The sequence below is a fragment of the Helianthus annuus genome, chromosome 17 (assembly GCF_002127325.2).
Source record: "Helianthus annuus cultivar XRQ/B chromosome 17, HanXRQr2.0-SUNRISE, whole genome shotgun sequence".
NCBI lineage: Eukaryota > Viridiplantae > Streptophyta > Magnoliopsida > Asterales > Asteraceae > Helianthus > Helianthus annuus.
Window position 1 is genome coordinate 32,168,377 of NC_035449.2, and position 17,349 is coordinate 32,185,725.

The 17,349-nt window shown below is 34.3% G+C and overlaps 1 pseudogene; it reads left to right on the forward strand.

Moving 5' to 3' along the window:
• Positions 1 to 1,054: 1,054 nt before the first annotated feature.
• Positions 1,055 to 14,130, forward strand: LOC110924089 (annotated as a pseudogene).
• The last annotated feature ends 3,219 nt before the right edge of the window (positions 14,131 to 17,349 follow it).

Consider the following 17,349-nt stretch of genomic DNA (forward strand, 5'->3'; position numbering starts at 1 on the left):
CAATACATGAAGTTTGTACAAGTGGTAATAGCGCATCTAAGTTAACACCCAATCGCACTGACGTGTTGAGTGAATCATCTTCTAAAAGGATAGTTAGTGTAATGTGCACTCCCGCCAACTTTGATCGAGGATCTCTCCGGCTGGGCCTGTCACCATCAACGACTCTTGGTAATTCATCAATTCATGAAGTTTGTACAAGTGGTAATAGCGCATCTAAGTTAACACCCAATCGCACTGACGTGTTGAGTGAATCATCTTCTAAAAGGATAGGCAGTGTAATGTGCACTCCCCCCAACTTTGATCGAGGATCTCTCCGGCGGGGCCTGTCACCATCAACGACTCTTGGTAATTCATAAATCCTTTTTTTAACGACTCATTATCATTTTTATAGCTGCTCATTATGTTTAATTTACAGTTAAACCGACATACCAGGATGAAAATGCTGGTCAAAATTCCGTACATGGTCAGCGAAGGTTCATTTGTAGTCCTCTACCTAAATTTGATTTATCTACGACTGCCAATGAAACCAATATATCTTCATTGCGCGTAAAGCAGTGGGCGCCAAATACAATGGACAGAAGTCCATTGTCAAATATTACAAATGGTATGGTTTACACGTTTATTTAAATGGATCCAGTTTGTCCGATATATTTAAGTATTTCATTCTACCTTAAATAATTTGTATCAACCCAAGAAATGCAATGTTTAAACAATCTCTAATGTTTTTTTCTTACCAGTGGAATGTGGTAGGAAAAGGTCCTCTGGGCTTGAAACGAGCCCTGCTATGAATTCTCATATTATGAAGTCTCGAAAGCTACCAAAATCTTCGTTATTAGACAATAATGGTATGTTCCTTTTCATTTCTTATAAATTATAAAATATATATAAATGAGGTTTAAGTGGCGTTTACATGTTTATCTACGGTTCATGGTAATTCATTTTATCTATGGATATTGTACTGCATAATACGACAGACGTTAATGGTCATTCTCTTAAATAAGGAGAACGTTAATGGTCATTCTCTCCTAACTGTGATGATTCCATTGCTGATGATATGGCACCCGGTTCTTCGGTTAAAAAGATTTTTGGTGTTGCACGAGGTAAATAACCGTTTAGAGATGTATATATTCTTTATGACCTTCAAAGCATCGTTTTAACTTCCTCTTGTTTAATTATAAATGATTATATAATTCTATTATTTTTGGTTGATTTAAATGTGTAGAATATGTTGATCATGGGGATGCAATATTTGTATGTTCTAAGTGTCATGCAATGTTATGGAAAGATGAAATGCTTAGGGGAATCAAGATTCTAAGAAAATCGCTTTTTCTCTTTGTTGTTCTAATGGAGAGATTGAATTGCCTCCGTCACCTGATCCTCCTTAATTACTTCGAAGGATGTATAAAATGGACAATTCCGAGAGTCGCAATTTCATGAATAACATTCGAGCATACAATATGATGTTTTCTTTCACATCACTTGGTGGTAAGGTTGACAAAACTTTTAAAAATAGCAAAGGTCCTTATGTATTTGGATTACAAGGTCAAAACTATCATCGTATGGGTAGTCTACTTCCGGATGATGGCGAAGAACCAAAGTTCTCACAACTTTACATATACGACTCAGAAAACGAGGAATTGAATTGTCAAAAGGCTATAAGGTAGATAAACAATAGTATACATACTGTAATTGTTTAACTATCACAAGTGTTATTTTTAATAACACCGTGTTTTTTTATAGTGGCGAAACTGGCTTCAAAAGATCAGCAAATTCTTGTCTTGATATTGCAATCATATCCAGTCTTAAGAAAATGTTGGATTCTTGCAATCCACTTGTGAAGTCATTTAGAATGGTAAGAGACTGTTTTAAAGAAAATGATTGGCGAAATGTAAGACTTAAGCTTATTGGTACAAGAGATAAAGATGGTAGAATTTTCAACTTGCCAACCGCATCGGAAGTTGCCGCTTTAGTAATTGGTGATTTTGATGGAGCATTTGATAAAAGGGATATTATTGTTCAGACAAAGTCTGGTGTTCTTCAAAGAATTAGTGAGCTTCATCCTTCTTATCTAGCATTGCAATATCCACTTATCTTTCCATTTGCTGAAGATGGTTTTAGACTTGGTATTAAGCATAGAGGTGTTTCTCTTGACTGTGATATACTTAGAACCAGCACGACAATGAGATAATTCTTTTGTTACAAAATACAAGATAGAGCTAATGAGTTTTCATTGTTACTTAATGCCCAAAAACTATTCCAACAATTTTTTGTAGATGCTTATACAATGATAGAATCGGCAAGGTTAGAGTATATAAAGGCGCAACAACCAAAACTTCGAAGTGAAACTTTTAAGAATCTAACTCAAAGTGTTCAAAGTGGAGAGACTGATGCTTCAAATTGTGGTAAAGGAATATTGTTACCGTCCTCATTTACTGGTGGTTCTCGATATATGATGCAAAAGTATCTTGATGCTATGGCAATTTGCAAATCTGTTGGATATCCAGATCTGTTCATAACAATTACATGTAATTCAAATTGGCCTGAGATTTATCGTTGTTTAAATGAAAAAGGCCTAAAACCTCAAGATAGACCGGACATTATCTCAAGGTTATTCAAGATTAAAATCAATCATCTAATACAAGATTTCAAGAGAAATAAGTTTTTTTGGTGAGATACAAGCAGGTAATTGACTGAAAATGTTTAAAATTGTTATTTAAAAAATAATTATCTTACTGACAAAGTTTCCTTTTCAATGTTACAGTTATGTACACAATCGAATTTCAGAAACGTGGTTTACCTCATGCTCATATTTGTCTGTTCTTATGTGTGGAGAGCAAGTTTCCGACAGCGAAAGAGATCGATCTTGTAATTAGTGCCGAAATTTCGGACAAAGAAACTGAACCGGAATTGTATGAACTTGTCAAACAGTTTATGATACATGGTCCTTACGGTACAGATAACCCTAGATGTCCATGCATGGTTAATTTAAATTGTTCTAAAAAATTTCCTAAGGAATATGTACACGAGACTTCCATGGATACCGAAGGATATCCTGTCTACCGTCGTCGTCCTACAGGAAATACAGTCGAAAAAAATCAAGTCACTCTTGATAACAGGTTTGTAGTCACTTACAATGCACTTCTACTCAAGAGGTACCAATGCCATATAAATGTTGAGTGGTGTAACCAAACGGGCTCTATCAAATATCTGTTCAATTTGTTGGTGCAGTTGTCTGTCGACTACATCTTCGTTCGAGTCTTAGGTTAGGATTGTTTGTACAGTGCACGGAAATCAAGAAAACATGTTTTAGTGTTGATTTCGCTCATAATGACACCTTGTCATTTGGAGCGAAATCATCAACATCTTGATTTTGCTCATAGTGTCAGTTACTGATTTTGCTCTTATGTACAATGTATGATTTCGCTCATGTTGACTGGGTGTCATTACGAGCGAAATCCCAAGCCTATAAATAGGCATTTATGAGCGAAATCATTGAGTAGTAGTTCTTGTTTCCGACGGCGAAGCTCCGTCGAAGTGTCTCCGCATCTGTAACAGATTTATAATCAAAACAAGAGACAATTAATAGTGAAATCAAGCTAAACAAAGACTGAATCAATGAATTCCGCCTCTGATTCAGTCTGAGCACTCTTCTGATCGACTCGTTAGGTCGTCTCGCGATCCTACAAGTGGTATCAGAGCTCAGGAGGAAGAGTTCTTACCGTTTAGCTCGTTTTTGCTCAAAAATTCTGATTTCTACACCTTCTTTATCATTTCAGAAAGTTTTAACGGTCAAAATTGTTTCAAATTTTCACATATTGTGTAAAATTGTCTAATGACAAACCCTTGAGAAATTCAGACCTAAAAACAGCTTAAAACTGACCGAAAATGGCTCGTGAACTGATTTCGCTCGAAGGTACTTGAGTGATTTCGCTCGTAGGTTCAAGCGAAATCAAGTGTTTGTCACATTAGGTTCTAATTTCGCTCGTACAATAAAAGCGAAATCAAAGGTTTCGCTCTTGTGTTTGAGATTTCGCTCCAAGTGAACCACTGATTTCGCTCCAAAGGTTTAAAGTTCTGATTTCGCTCAAGTTGATACTTTGATTTCGCTCATTTGGTCATTATCTGATTTCGCTCCACTGAGCAATTGTTGATTTCGCTCCTAAGTGTTCAGAATCTGATTTCGCTCGAAATCATATCCTGATTTCGCTCGAAAGCATTTTCTGATTTCGCTCGTGTGGTATTTCAGATTTCGCTCTTAAGCATTATTATAATTTCGCTTGAAAGATTTTTTGTGAGAAAATTTGTCAGAATTATATAAAAGATGGCATTAATGTTTGACGAAAAGGAGAATGAGTTTATTGGAAGGTTAAATAGTTATGGATGGTATAGAACGAGCACATATGAACAAGATGATAAGAAGATTTGGATGCTTAGACTTGACAAGTTTGCATGTGAAAAGAATGAAACAATGAAAGAAATGGAAAGAAGATTTGAGTACTTAATAGACAAACTAAAAAGGTTTGACATAAAATTGACAGATGCTGAAAAGGTATCAAAGTTTGCAGATGCTTTACCTGCCGAATGGGATGATGTTTTAAAAGAATTCAAGCAAAAACCTAAATTTTCAAAATTACGTCCATTTGATTTCATCAATAAACTTCAAAAACACAGTTATGAAAATTCTGATAAGAAGAAAACATTGATGAATAAAATCAAAGAGAATCTAGATGAATTGAATTTGGGAAATCTAGGAAAAATCAATTGGATGTAATTACTAAGATTGATAAAAGAATCTGTATGTGTTTTGCTGCAAAACAAAATATGAAATATGATTACAAAAGAGGATGTTATATTGATGAAAATTTAAAACCTCTTGATTTTGTTAAAATTGTTTGTGCAGGAACATACAAGACAGAGACAAAGGAAATGTCAAAGAATGAAGAATTTGTGAAGTTTGGATCTTCAAGTTCCAAATCAGAATGCTCCAAATGTGACAACTTTAAGACTGACAATGAAAAACTCTTGAAGGATGCGGAAAGTTTGACATCGGAAGTCAAGAAGTTGAAAGATGAGAAGCAAACTGATGAAAAACAGATTCTGGATTTACAGAGAAATTGTGAGAAACTGAAAGCTGAAAATAACAAACTGTTAAGTAATCTGAACAGTTTGATATCAGAAAACAAGGTTTTGAAAGAGAAAGAAAAAGACTTTGAAAGCAAAAAGAAATCTTCAGAAAATGAAGATTTCTGGATAAAGCTGGAGAACAAAAATCTGAAAGCAAATGAAACAAAATTTCAAGAACAGTTAAAAGTTTTGGAAAATGAAAAATCTGTTCTTGAAAACATTAAGATTGAGAATGAAAAATTAATCAAGTCTCATCTTGAAAGAATATCTCAGCTTGAAAACGAAGCTGAAAATTCAAGAAACAAGATTGATGGACTTGAAAAGAAATTGAAAGGTTTTGTGACTTCATCAGATAGTTTGAATTTTCCCTGTCCAAAACCGATCAATTTTGTTCCAATAAGTGACGATGTCACAAATTTTGACAAAGTCAAAATTGAAAATTGTGATGAGAAATTTGATGATGAAAACGAAAAAATTGAAAAACAAAATTTGTTTTTGAAATTAAAAGAAAAGTTTCAGAAAACTGTTTTGCAATCAACTGAAACAGGTGAATGTTCAACACAGAAACATGTTAAGAAGATTGTAGAACAAAAACAAAAAGGTAAAAATTTGAAAAATGTTCAAAAAGATAATAACAGCTCATCAGGTCGATCATCCAATCAAAATCAAAAATTACAAAAAGTAAAAAATGAAAATTCATAAATTATTGGCAATAAGTGGTGTAGGTTTGACCACAGTGCTCAAATGCCAAATCAAGGAAGCAAGAGGAGACATGAGTACCACAAGGCAAATCAATGCTATGATCTGAGCGTTTGGTATGAAAGTGGTGAATGGTATGATAACAGGGTGTGCTACACTTGTGGTGTTAGAGAACACATTTCTGTTAACTGCCAAAGTCAGAAAATTGAAAAGAGAAGGTGTTATGAATGCCAAATCAGAGGCCATATTGCAAGAGATTGCCCAATGAGATTAAAGGGAAGATCGAGGGCTGATTCTCAGAAATTGGCAAAGAAATCAGTCAACGTCAAGCCCAAAGAACCGAAAGTTCAAAAACCAAAAGTTCAAGAACAGAAAGTTCAAGAAATGAAAGTAAAACTTTCACATGGGCAAAAAGACAGACTGAGGAAGAAAAGAAAGAAAGCTCGAGAGTATCTTGAAAAGATTTTGTCCATGGGTTCACCAGTTGCATCAAATAAGAGTTCTGATGAATCGACTCCCTCGATTGCAAAGTCAAGCAAGACGAATTCATCGGATACAAATCTGAGGACGAAAGAAGAAAAGAAGAAGAAGAAAATGGTCGGCGATGAATCTGACATGTCAAAGTCAGACAAGCCACCTTCAGGCAATGAATCTGACAGGTCAAAGTCATACAAGCCATGTGCAGGCAATGATTCTGGTTCGTCAAAGCCAGAGGAGCCTGGTGTTGATGTAAAAAAGGAGAATTCGGGTTTAACAATGGATGATGCAAATTTTCCACCATTGTTGAACAAGAATTCAAAATCACCCAAGGATTGTCAGGCTTGGGTGAATCTGTTCAAATAGAAAAACCTGACTTGCCGGAGTTCCCAGATTGGTAAGCGTGGAACATGAATCGGCACATTTCTTGAGAAATTTCACTCTGGTGATTTTTCGCCTTACATGTGGTAAATCAGGGACATTAAGTTGTACTTGATTTTCTACAAGTGGTTTTATGGTAAAATCCGGAAATGATAAATCTTTCATGTGATTGAGAAAAACAAAGTGATGAAGTGACCCCGAACCTACAAATGTATTGGTAAACAAACTAAGTTTTTCGGAAAAACCATTTTGATTAAAACAAACTTAAGTGTTTTGAAATCATAATGGGAAAATAGTTTGTTGATAGGGGGAGTTCTGATTGTTTATGCCAGGTGGATGGAGAATTGAAGTGATTCTCATCATGTTGTTAAGTTTGTATAGTTTGTTTCAAATTTTCCCAGAAAATCAAAATTGAAACATATTTTGATTTTAGGGGGAGTAAAAATTTTTAAAAAAATTGAAAATTTGAAAATGTCAAAAACATTAAAATTTTAAAAATGAGTTTTGCTGAAACAAGAGGAAATGATAGAAAATCACTGGACTATCACAGCATGCTAAAGAAATGTAAAGTCTAAAAGTGATAAACGGTCTCACTAAAGATGTGACGATAGGCTCAGCTAGACTAGTAGATTTGCGATAACGATACAAACATAAAGAAAAAGCCTAGTTCTAGTGGGAAACATGATCGAAAGCGTAGTACTTAGTTTTTGTCCTTCTTGATTGAATGTCTGCTCAGTAATTGCTGAATGCGAAAAGCATAAAAACTGGTTAAGTTTGTGAGTTTTCACAACTTTGCTGAAAATGATACTGTGATTGTGCATTTTATTTTGCAAAGATTTAAACTTGTCTTATTTCTTTATTTTGTTTAAGCATTGGACATCCTCTGCGTATACGTGAGTATCGACCTGGATGTTGTTGCCTAAACGTTCTGCTTTATTTTCTTTGGTGTTTCGTTTAAGCTTTGGATCTCCTCTGCGTATACGGAAGTATCGACCTGGTGGTTAAAGCCTAAACAACTTCAACTTATTTTTATTTTCTTATTTTGTTTAAACATTGGACTTTCTCTGCGTATACGGAAGTATCGACCTGATTGTTAATGTTTAAACATTCTGCGTTGTTTTCGCACAAATCACAGTTGATCAAAGTTTAAAGGCATTATTTGAGTCAGTGCATTGCATGATGAGGGGATATGCTGAGATTGTGGGGTCCATTAGATTTGAGTGCAAAATTAATATATCTAAACGTATCGGTAAGCATTTCGAAAGTTTTTAGTTTGAGTTTATGTGGACAACAATATCGTCAATCTATGTGAATCATTTAAAACCTAAAACGATTAAAAGCTTAACGGTGCTTCTGATATGTTTCAAAACTGATATGATTCTCTTTAGCAAACTCACAAAAATAATGTTTGTACATATTTCATTTCTGCATTTAATTTCTGTTATTGCATTTATGTTTCATATTTTGAAAAATCCAAAAAGATTTTCGACAACTGATGTTGGAAAACTGATATTCAAAATCTCAAAGGCTAAACATGATGAACAGATGTTTTGGTTAATTGGTTTGAAATGTTTAAGATGATTCATTAAGTTGAATCAGAATTTGGAATATTTTAAATTCTTGATCAATTTTAAATGAAAATGATTCTCAAAGGTATAGTTGATTCATTAAGTTGAATCACAACATTATTGGTTTGTAATAGAGTGTTTGAGAAGTGTAGGTTTCTGATCCTGTTGCTACGGAAAGCCAGGAGATGTATCAGAACCTGAGAAGAGCTTAAACTGAGAAAACCAGGATTTGATTTCAAAGGTGATAACAAATTCCAGACAGCGATCTCAGCTCGATGAAAGGGGGAGTCTGACGAAAGTTAGAACCAGAGAAAGGTCCGGGTACATGATTCCAGGAAGAGTTCCTGAAGAAGACCGATAAAGATTGAAGAGTTGACATGTTGAAGACTCTCACTGAAGATTCCGTCAACATTCAAGGGGGAGTCTGTTGGTGCAGTTGTCTGTCGACTACATCTTCGTTCGAGTCTTAGGTTAGGATTGTTTGTACAGTGCACGGAAATCAAGAAAACATGTTTTAGTGTTGATTTCGCTCATAATGACACCTTGTCATTTGGAGCGAAATCATCAACATCTTGATTTCGCTCATAGTGTCAGTTACTGATTTCGCTCTTATGTACAATGTCTGATTTCGCTCATGTTGACTGGGTGTCATTACGAGCGAAATCCCAAGCCTATAAATAGGCATTTATGAGCGAAATCATTGAGTAGTAGTTCTTGTTTCCGACGGCGAAGCTCCGTCGAAGTGTCTCCGCATCTGTAACAGATTTATAATCAATACAAGAGACAATTAATAGTGAAATCAAGCTAAACAAAGACTGAATCAATGAATTCCGCCTCTGATTCAGTCTGAGCACTCTTCTGATCGACTCGTTAGGTCGTCTCGCGATCCTACACAATTATATTAATAAAGGTCCCGATAGAGTAACTGCTTCTGTTTTCCAAGTCAATAAAACAAATGAAGTTGAACCGATTTCTGACATTCAGTCAAAGAAAACAAAAGTAGATGAAGTAAAAGAATATCTCGATTGTAGGTATATTTCTGCCTGTGAAGCTGCTTGGAGAATATTCAAGTTTGATATACATTATCGATATCCAGCAGTTGAAGTATTATCTTTTCATTGTGAAGATGGTCAAAGTATTGTTTATGATGATGATTCAAATCTCTGTGATGTGGTTAGTAACCCCACTGTCAAAATGTCAATGTTCATGGAATGGATGAAGTGTAACGAAGTTGATGAATTTGCTAGAACATTGAAGTACATAGATTTTCCAAGATATTATGTATGGATACGTAAACTACGAAAGTGGCAGCGAAGAAAAAATCCTTTTGGAGCAGTTGGTAGGATACATTATGTTCCTCCGTCACTTGGAGACTGTTATTTCTTGAGAATTTTATTGAATCATGTAAAAGGACCAACAAGTTTTGCTGATATTAAAACCGTTGATGGCCAACTTTATGATACATTTAAAGATGCATGTTTCGCACGTGGTTTGTTGGATGACGATAAGGAGTATATAATTGCAATGAGAGAAGAAAGCACATGGTCGTCTTCCGATTTTTTGCGGACACTTTTTGTAATGTTACTGTTGTCCAACTCCATTTCTAGGCCTGGATATTTTTGGACAGAAACAAAGAGTCTATTATGTGAAGACATTATATACCAGCAATGAAAGATTACTGGTATTCCAGGTAATCATAGAAATTTATATAATTTGTCAAATTCTTTTCAATTATCATTGAATATTTGAATAATACTATCTAACACTCGATCTTTTTTGTAATCAATTTTATAGATTTGGATATTCAAGAGAAAGAAGTCGAAAACATTTGCTTATCACATATCCAAAAGTTGCTACTTTCTTATGGTAGTACATTAAGTAACTTTGATGATATGCCAAATCTTCCTGACAATTACATTTCTGCATTGAATAATCGACTGATAATGAAAGAACTTTGCTATGATCGTACAACTTTAGAAAAGGAACTTGCTTCTTATTTAAAGTGTTTAACTGTTGAACAGAAAAATGTTTATGAGACCGTTATGAATGCAATTGCAAAAGGTGTTGGAGGTTTATACTTCGTATATGGTTACGACGGTACTGGTAAGACATTCCTTTGGAAAACCTTTGCAGCAGCGTTATGATCGAAAGGAGAAGTGGTTTTAAATGTTGCATCCAGTGGGATTGCATCGCTTCTTTTAGACGGTGGTAGAACGGCCCATTCAAGGTTTGTAATCCCAATAAATATTAACGAAGATTCTATATGTTCCATAGAACCAAATAGTGAGTTAGGCGGCTTAATTAAAGAAACGAAGATGATAATCTGGGATGAAGCTCCAATGACACACAAGCATTGTTTTGAAGCCCTTGATCGGATAATGAAGGATATCGCCCGTTCAAGTAATCCGAGGATGCAAAAACAGCCATTTGGAGGAAAGGTTGTTCTGTTGGGTGGTGATTTTAGGCAAATACTTCTAGTCATTCCAAAGGGTACTAGAAGCATGATTGTAAATTCTTCATTGAATTCGTCTTATCTATGGCAACATTGTAAGGTACTAAAACTAACTGAAAACATGAGGCTAAAAGTGGGTACCCAACCAACTAATTTACAAGAAACCAATGATTTTACAGAATGGATATTAAAACTCGGTGATGGTTTGCTTGGTGATCAAAATGATGGAGAGGCAGAAATTGAAATTCCTGGCGATTTACTTATCAAAGATGAAGTTAATCCTATTGCTTCATTGATTTCATTCACATATTCGGAAATGGACAAATTTTTGGGTGATTTAAACTATTTCCAGCAAAGAGCTATTCTTGCACCCACCAATGAAGTCGTTGATTCAATTAATACACAATTGTTAGATAGTATTGTAACGCCCTGCTTCTACGTACTTTCCATAATTAGAAAGCTCGCCTTGTAATGTTATTTTTGGAAATCTTGTATTATTATAGTCGTCTTCTCGTTGTAAAATCCGAGATTTGGATCATAAATAAAATTCGTATTTCTTTAAATTCACCATCTACATATTCATACATGTTCATACGTTCGAATTCATTGTACATCGAATCCTTATTTGTAATTTATACTTATACGATACTTATTCACGATGCATGTCCATGCTTGTCCTTAAATTGTTGATACCTAAAAACCCCTAATAATATGCTTATTTATACAACGGTTAATCATCTAATATGTGACATATACTTGTCACTTACAAACATGTTACATACTTGTACATTACACTTTTTACCTAGTTAAATCATGTTTTATTTCATATTTCACCTTGTTACAAGTTAGGGGAAACATTGTTGCATATTATTACACAACTTAACTAACAAAATTACTCATTATAATGTTTTAAAAAAATAAAAAAATAAAGAGATATGGCAGCCCCAATTCAGCAAAATTCAGCCCCATATAGTTGGGTTTTGTGGGCTAGTTTCAAGGTGTAACCCCTTCTAAACACTTCCAAAGCCCAACCCATTGAAACCCTAATCCTTCCCCCTATAAATACCACTTATAACCAGCCTCTCTACCACTTTTGCAACACTAAAAACTCTCAAAACATCCTCCAAACCGTAGCTGAAAGCAAAGGTTCGAGCAGATTGACACCCCTTCACGAAAATGAGCATAACTCACTCATTTCTTAACGAAATCACTTGATTCTTTTTCCTACTTACTTGGATAATCATGGGGTTCGATTCCTAGACTTCTCCTTGGAGAAATCAGACTTGGAAATGCCCCGAAATCATCCATAAACTTTCTGTTTGTTTTTATGTTCATCAAAAACTTGTTTATACCTATGTAACTTGTGTTCAACACATCTCATACCTATGTCCTAATGCTTACAACTTATCCCATGGTTGGTTAAGCTTAAAAACAAGGTTGAGACATTTAAAATCAGAGGATTAAACCTCATAAACTTGGTGTTTTGTCTAGGGTTTCAACCCACAAATCATGTCAAACATAGCCTTTGATACATGAGTGATTAGAGAACAACTTGGGTTGTCCTACATACAATCCTCACGTGATTTGATGATTTCTCTATAGTTAGGTTGTTTATGTTATTGTGCAAATCCTAGTTCGTGACCCTCCTTGGTTGTTGTTACACCAAGTGAAGTGGTGAACATTCAAGGGGTTCCTAAATGGAAGCATGTCCTTCCTACCCCATACATGACATCTATGATAACACGAGGTGCCTAAATGAAGATTCTAATCTTCTACCTCCTACTTGAATTATTGGACTTAATAATATGTAGTACTTAACCTAGATATATATATACACTCATTCGAACCTTTGATGTTGAACTCATGTTTATATGTTAAAGTAGTAGAACATCACCTAAGACCTAAACCTTGTTGTGATTCTTATGGGTGTTCAACTCATGAAAACATTATCATAACCCTTGTGGTTACCAAGTGTCATACAAGTGTTAAGTGTTGAAGATGATTATTTTCACATGCTATTCACATATCTTACTTTTTATGTTGTTTTGAATACCGAATCTCGACTCTAAGCATACTTGAACTTTAACCCTACACATTCAATCTTCCAACCTCATCAACTCGTCAATAATTGGATAATTGGAAAGTATATGCGAACTTTGTGAGTATACTCGTATTTTCCCCTTTTTACTTTTACCACTTTTGGGGTGTAACATGTTTATCTATCAACAAACTTACACATGAACATTTTGCTTAAACACATGAACATTCCTATAACATGCTTGTATACGTGATGGCTTGATGCTTTAAACTTGGATTTATCTTATGTGTCGAATTTATCATTAACTTCGTACGAGCCAAACCGTGACATATGTAGCGCTATAGGATTAACGACCCGCCCCTTTATCTCGGTTATGTCATGAGCATATTGCGTTTTCTTGGTTTGATATGTTAGACACATACCATATTTAAAGGCTTATCTTGAATCACATGCTTGCTATGAGGAATTGTTCAAAACTTATCTTTTGCTATGTATGTATCAAACTTGTATACTCGCCTTTGCTTTTGCATTGAACTTTATTTTAACATGTTACAGGTGGATGTTGACGATGCATGGAATCTAGTAGGATGCTTAGATACCCACTTAGAAAGAATTGTATTCGTATTATATCATTTTATTATTCATGTTGTTGTACTTTGTTTCAAAACCTTGTACTTGATTCTTTAGAAATGAAATGAAATGATTATTTAAATACTTGTCACAATTATTAGCGTTATGATGTCTCGAGCAATCTTCACACTTCGTCTCATCCCGATGTTTCCGCCATTGGTTGGGGTGTGACAAGTATGCCTGGTGAGGAGAAGGTATATCTTAGTTCAGACACTTTATGTGAATCTGAGCAACAGTCCGAACTTAACATGGCATTGTTTCATCCGGACGTATTAAATAATCTGCGTTTGTCAGGGTTACCTAACCATAAACTGGTTCTCAAAGTTGGTGCTCCAGTAATGTTACTTAGAAACATTGATCAAGCCAATGGTTTGTGTAACGGCACACGACTACAAGTAACAAAGCTTGGAAAAGTTGTAATAGAAGCAAAGATCATCACAGGAATGAACATAGGTCATCATACTTTGATTACACGAATGAAAATGACTCCTTCCGATAAAAGAATTCCAGTGAAAATTGCTCGTCGACAATTCCCACTATCGGTCTGCTTTGCGATAACGATCAATAAAAGTCAAGGACAATCACTAGAACGTGTTGGATTGTACCTTCCAGGTCCGGTTTTCAATCATGGATAACTATATGTTGCGGTATCTCGAGTAAAAAGCCGGAAGGGTTTGAAGATTTTAATCTGTGACACGGATCAAAAAGTTTGTAAAACTACTACTAATGTGGTCTACAAGGAAGTTCTTCAAAATCTGTAATTATGAATGTTGAACAATGAAAGGTCGCAACCATTAGATCTTTTGATGTACTAAGTAATGTGGTATGATCTTTTGATGTAAAACTAAATAGCATTTTGGACAAAAGTCTTTTCATGTGTTAAGTAATGTGGTATGATCTTTTGAACATCCTGTGAACATGTTCCTTTTATCTAATAATAATGAATGTTATTTTAGTGTATTGTTCTAAAAAATAGTATAGATGTTTAAAAACTGATAGTTTTAACTATTATCCGAACATTGAAAGGTAAATAAGGATAACACACACACATATATATATATATATATGTATATATATAATACAAGGAATAACTAATGCAAGTAATAGTTTCAAACATTAGTCATTAGAAACAACTACATGTTCAATACATAGTTTGCAGTGTTTCAGTAACATATGCACCCTTCGTACCCCCAGGGTCAAAACTACACTGTCAACTATTGCAAAAGACTTTTAAGCAAACAAAAAATTACAAACAAAAAACATTGTTTCCATACATCATAACATTATCCAACGCTACACAACCATTCAGTCGAACAAGAAAATACCTTTACCCATGACGAACTTAAGGATAAACTCTTCACGAGGAACCATCCTTTTATCCTTCACAAACTGTTTCATATCTTTTATGTAAATCCGATTATCAGGAGATTCGATACCAACTCGAACATCCCAAACATTACCAGCAGCATCTACAATCTTCAACCTCCTCTTCCTATCCAAGCCAAGTTTTTTAGCGAGAGGTTTACGAATGCGCTGTAACAAATAACAAATAATGTTAACAAAGATAGTATTATAATATGGTTAATACATCCTAAGGTCATGTTACTACTTTTTGGTTACAGAAACTTACAAAATGATTGTCCACACGGAAAACTACTGGTATAGTTTCGTCGTTCAGTGTTACAGGGAGCATATCAGTTTCATTGTCCTTAGTCGCGTCATCCACATCTTCACCATCAGAAATATTGATAACCTCTTCTACGACTTCTTCCTTGATAGCAGCATAGAATTCCGGTGGCAGCACTAAATCAGCATTCTTGGAACAATTGAAAATGGACATATCAAAAGTGTGAAGATCAATCATTTCAAACACAAGCAGATGATCAGCACTTATTGACAACGGCCTCTTAATCCGATCCCATCCAGTGGTTATGTAAAGCTGATTGTCAATCACATCTATTCGAACAAACTGCTTATGCTTCCCAGGACCTCTAATAAGAACCAGATAGTTTGGAATGGTATTGTCCATCTTGTGATGTACAAATAAACGATTGATATGCTACAATGAGAAAAAAAAATATTAGTAATTTCATATACTAAGAACCAATAAATAACAAACCATAACAAATATAATGAATCCAAATTGTGAATAACATACCATAGCATCAGGTTTATCAAAAGCACCATTGGGTCTGTAGTAAAAATAATTTGATGGAGCAAATTCAATATTGTCATAGAAATAAAACATCCGAAAACTTTCTAAAGCTTCTTCATACTGAAATACGAGCCACGGTCCAGATTGTAGTTTCAAAGTTTCAACAACGGTATACCATCCATTGTAGAAATAAAAGACGCTTCCTAATTCATATACCTTGACTTCAAACACTTGGCCATTAGTGGTCCGCACTTTGACAAAGCTAACTGGATAGTTAAACTCTTTAATCCACTGTTTATATTTTTTTGGTAAAACCTATGTATAAATAAATTAAAATCAGAAACTGTCTAATATGATATTATAAAGAAAACTAACTTCACCATAACTGAGATTAAAATACTAACCAAACATTTTCTTCGGTTGTCGTCCATGTAACAAGCAAATCCATACATCCTTCTAACTTTGAACTATCATAGAAAATACTATGTCAAAAGGTTATTCTATATATTGTAATTAAGTAGAGTATAACTAATAGACTAAAACATTAAAAAATGTACAAAAGTTTTCTATATAATGATAACAATACAAAGAAAGAGTTTAAAGTACAATTGTATCATCTAAACTACCATAGTGCAAACGACGACGAATAATTTCAAACCAGAATTTATAATAATTCGTTAAGACAATTTGACTAAGATTGAACAGTGATTTTTAATATCAAGAACACCAACTGAAACTTACAAGAACACCAACTGAAACTAACAAAATCTTTATACCAACTGAAATTTACAAAATCTTTGTACAATATCAAGAACACCAACTGAAACTTACAAAATCTTTATACAAAAAGTGATAAACAGTGATTTTTAACATAGCCCTAATTTATCAAATATTACATACATATACTACAATTTAAATTTGTTAAACACAAAAAATCTAAATTTCATCAACAAAACATGTTTAAAACCTATACCTAAACAACGTCAATGTCAAGAACAGTTATAAGCCTCCGATTAAGTATCACAAATAGACAAAATCTTTAGAATTTACATGTAAATAATCAACAACATTGACTCATACAACGTCAAAAGAAAGCCAAATGATAAGAAATTTTCGATCAAACAAACCAAATATACTAAATTAGTAAAAGATGAAATTAAAGGTGAAGAGAATACTTCGTGGATTTGGCGATGATTATGTTGTATCGATTGATTTCTGTTCGTTATCTTGAATCAAGTCTTCTTCCCTCTCAATCGATAGAACTGGTGTAAGGGTTGTGTTGATCTTCAATCGTCGTTGATGATGTTTACAAAACCCAATGTGACTGATTTTGTAATAATCAATTAAATTCTTTTTTGTTTCAACAAATGGGCCTTGGACCAGTTTTAATAAACAGGTGTTGGGCTTGGACCACATTTAATAAATAAGGTTTGGGCTTGGACCACATTTATAAACAAAGAATATTTGTGTTAGTAAACATGTTTTGTGGTTCATTATGCTTCTCTTGTGTCTAAATTAATAAGCCGACAAGTTGGGAATGACAGAATCCGTAGGGGGTTTTTCGTACGTCCGTTAGATTTACAAATAAACGTTATTAATGTATTCTTAAGTATAATGCGAACGTGAATTCATTAAATAATTTCACATCATATTTTATATTTAATGTTTACGATGTACCCGCGTCCATCGGACGGGGGTCCACCTAGTAGTCATAATAAATGACAAGTGACATTATTTATTAGTATAGAGATTTTTTACAATGTAAATATTATTTAATCTTGGTTTATTGTTTCCATACAAATTGTTGTAATGGGTTTATTCTTCT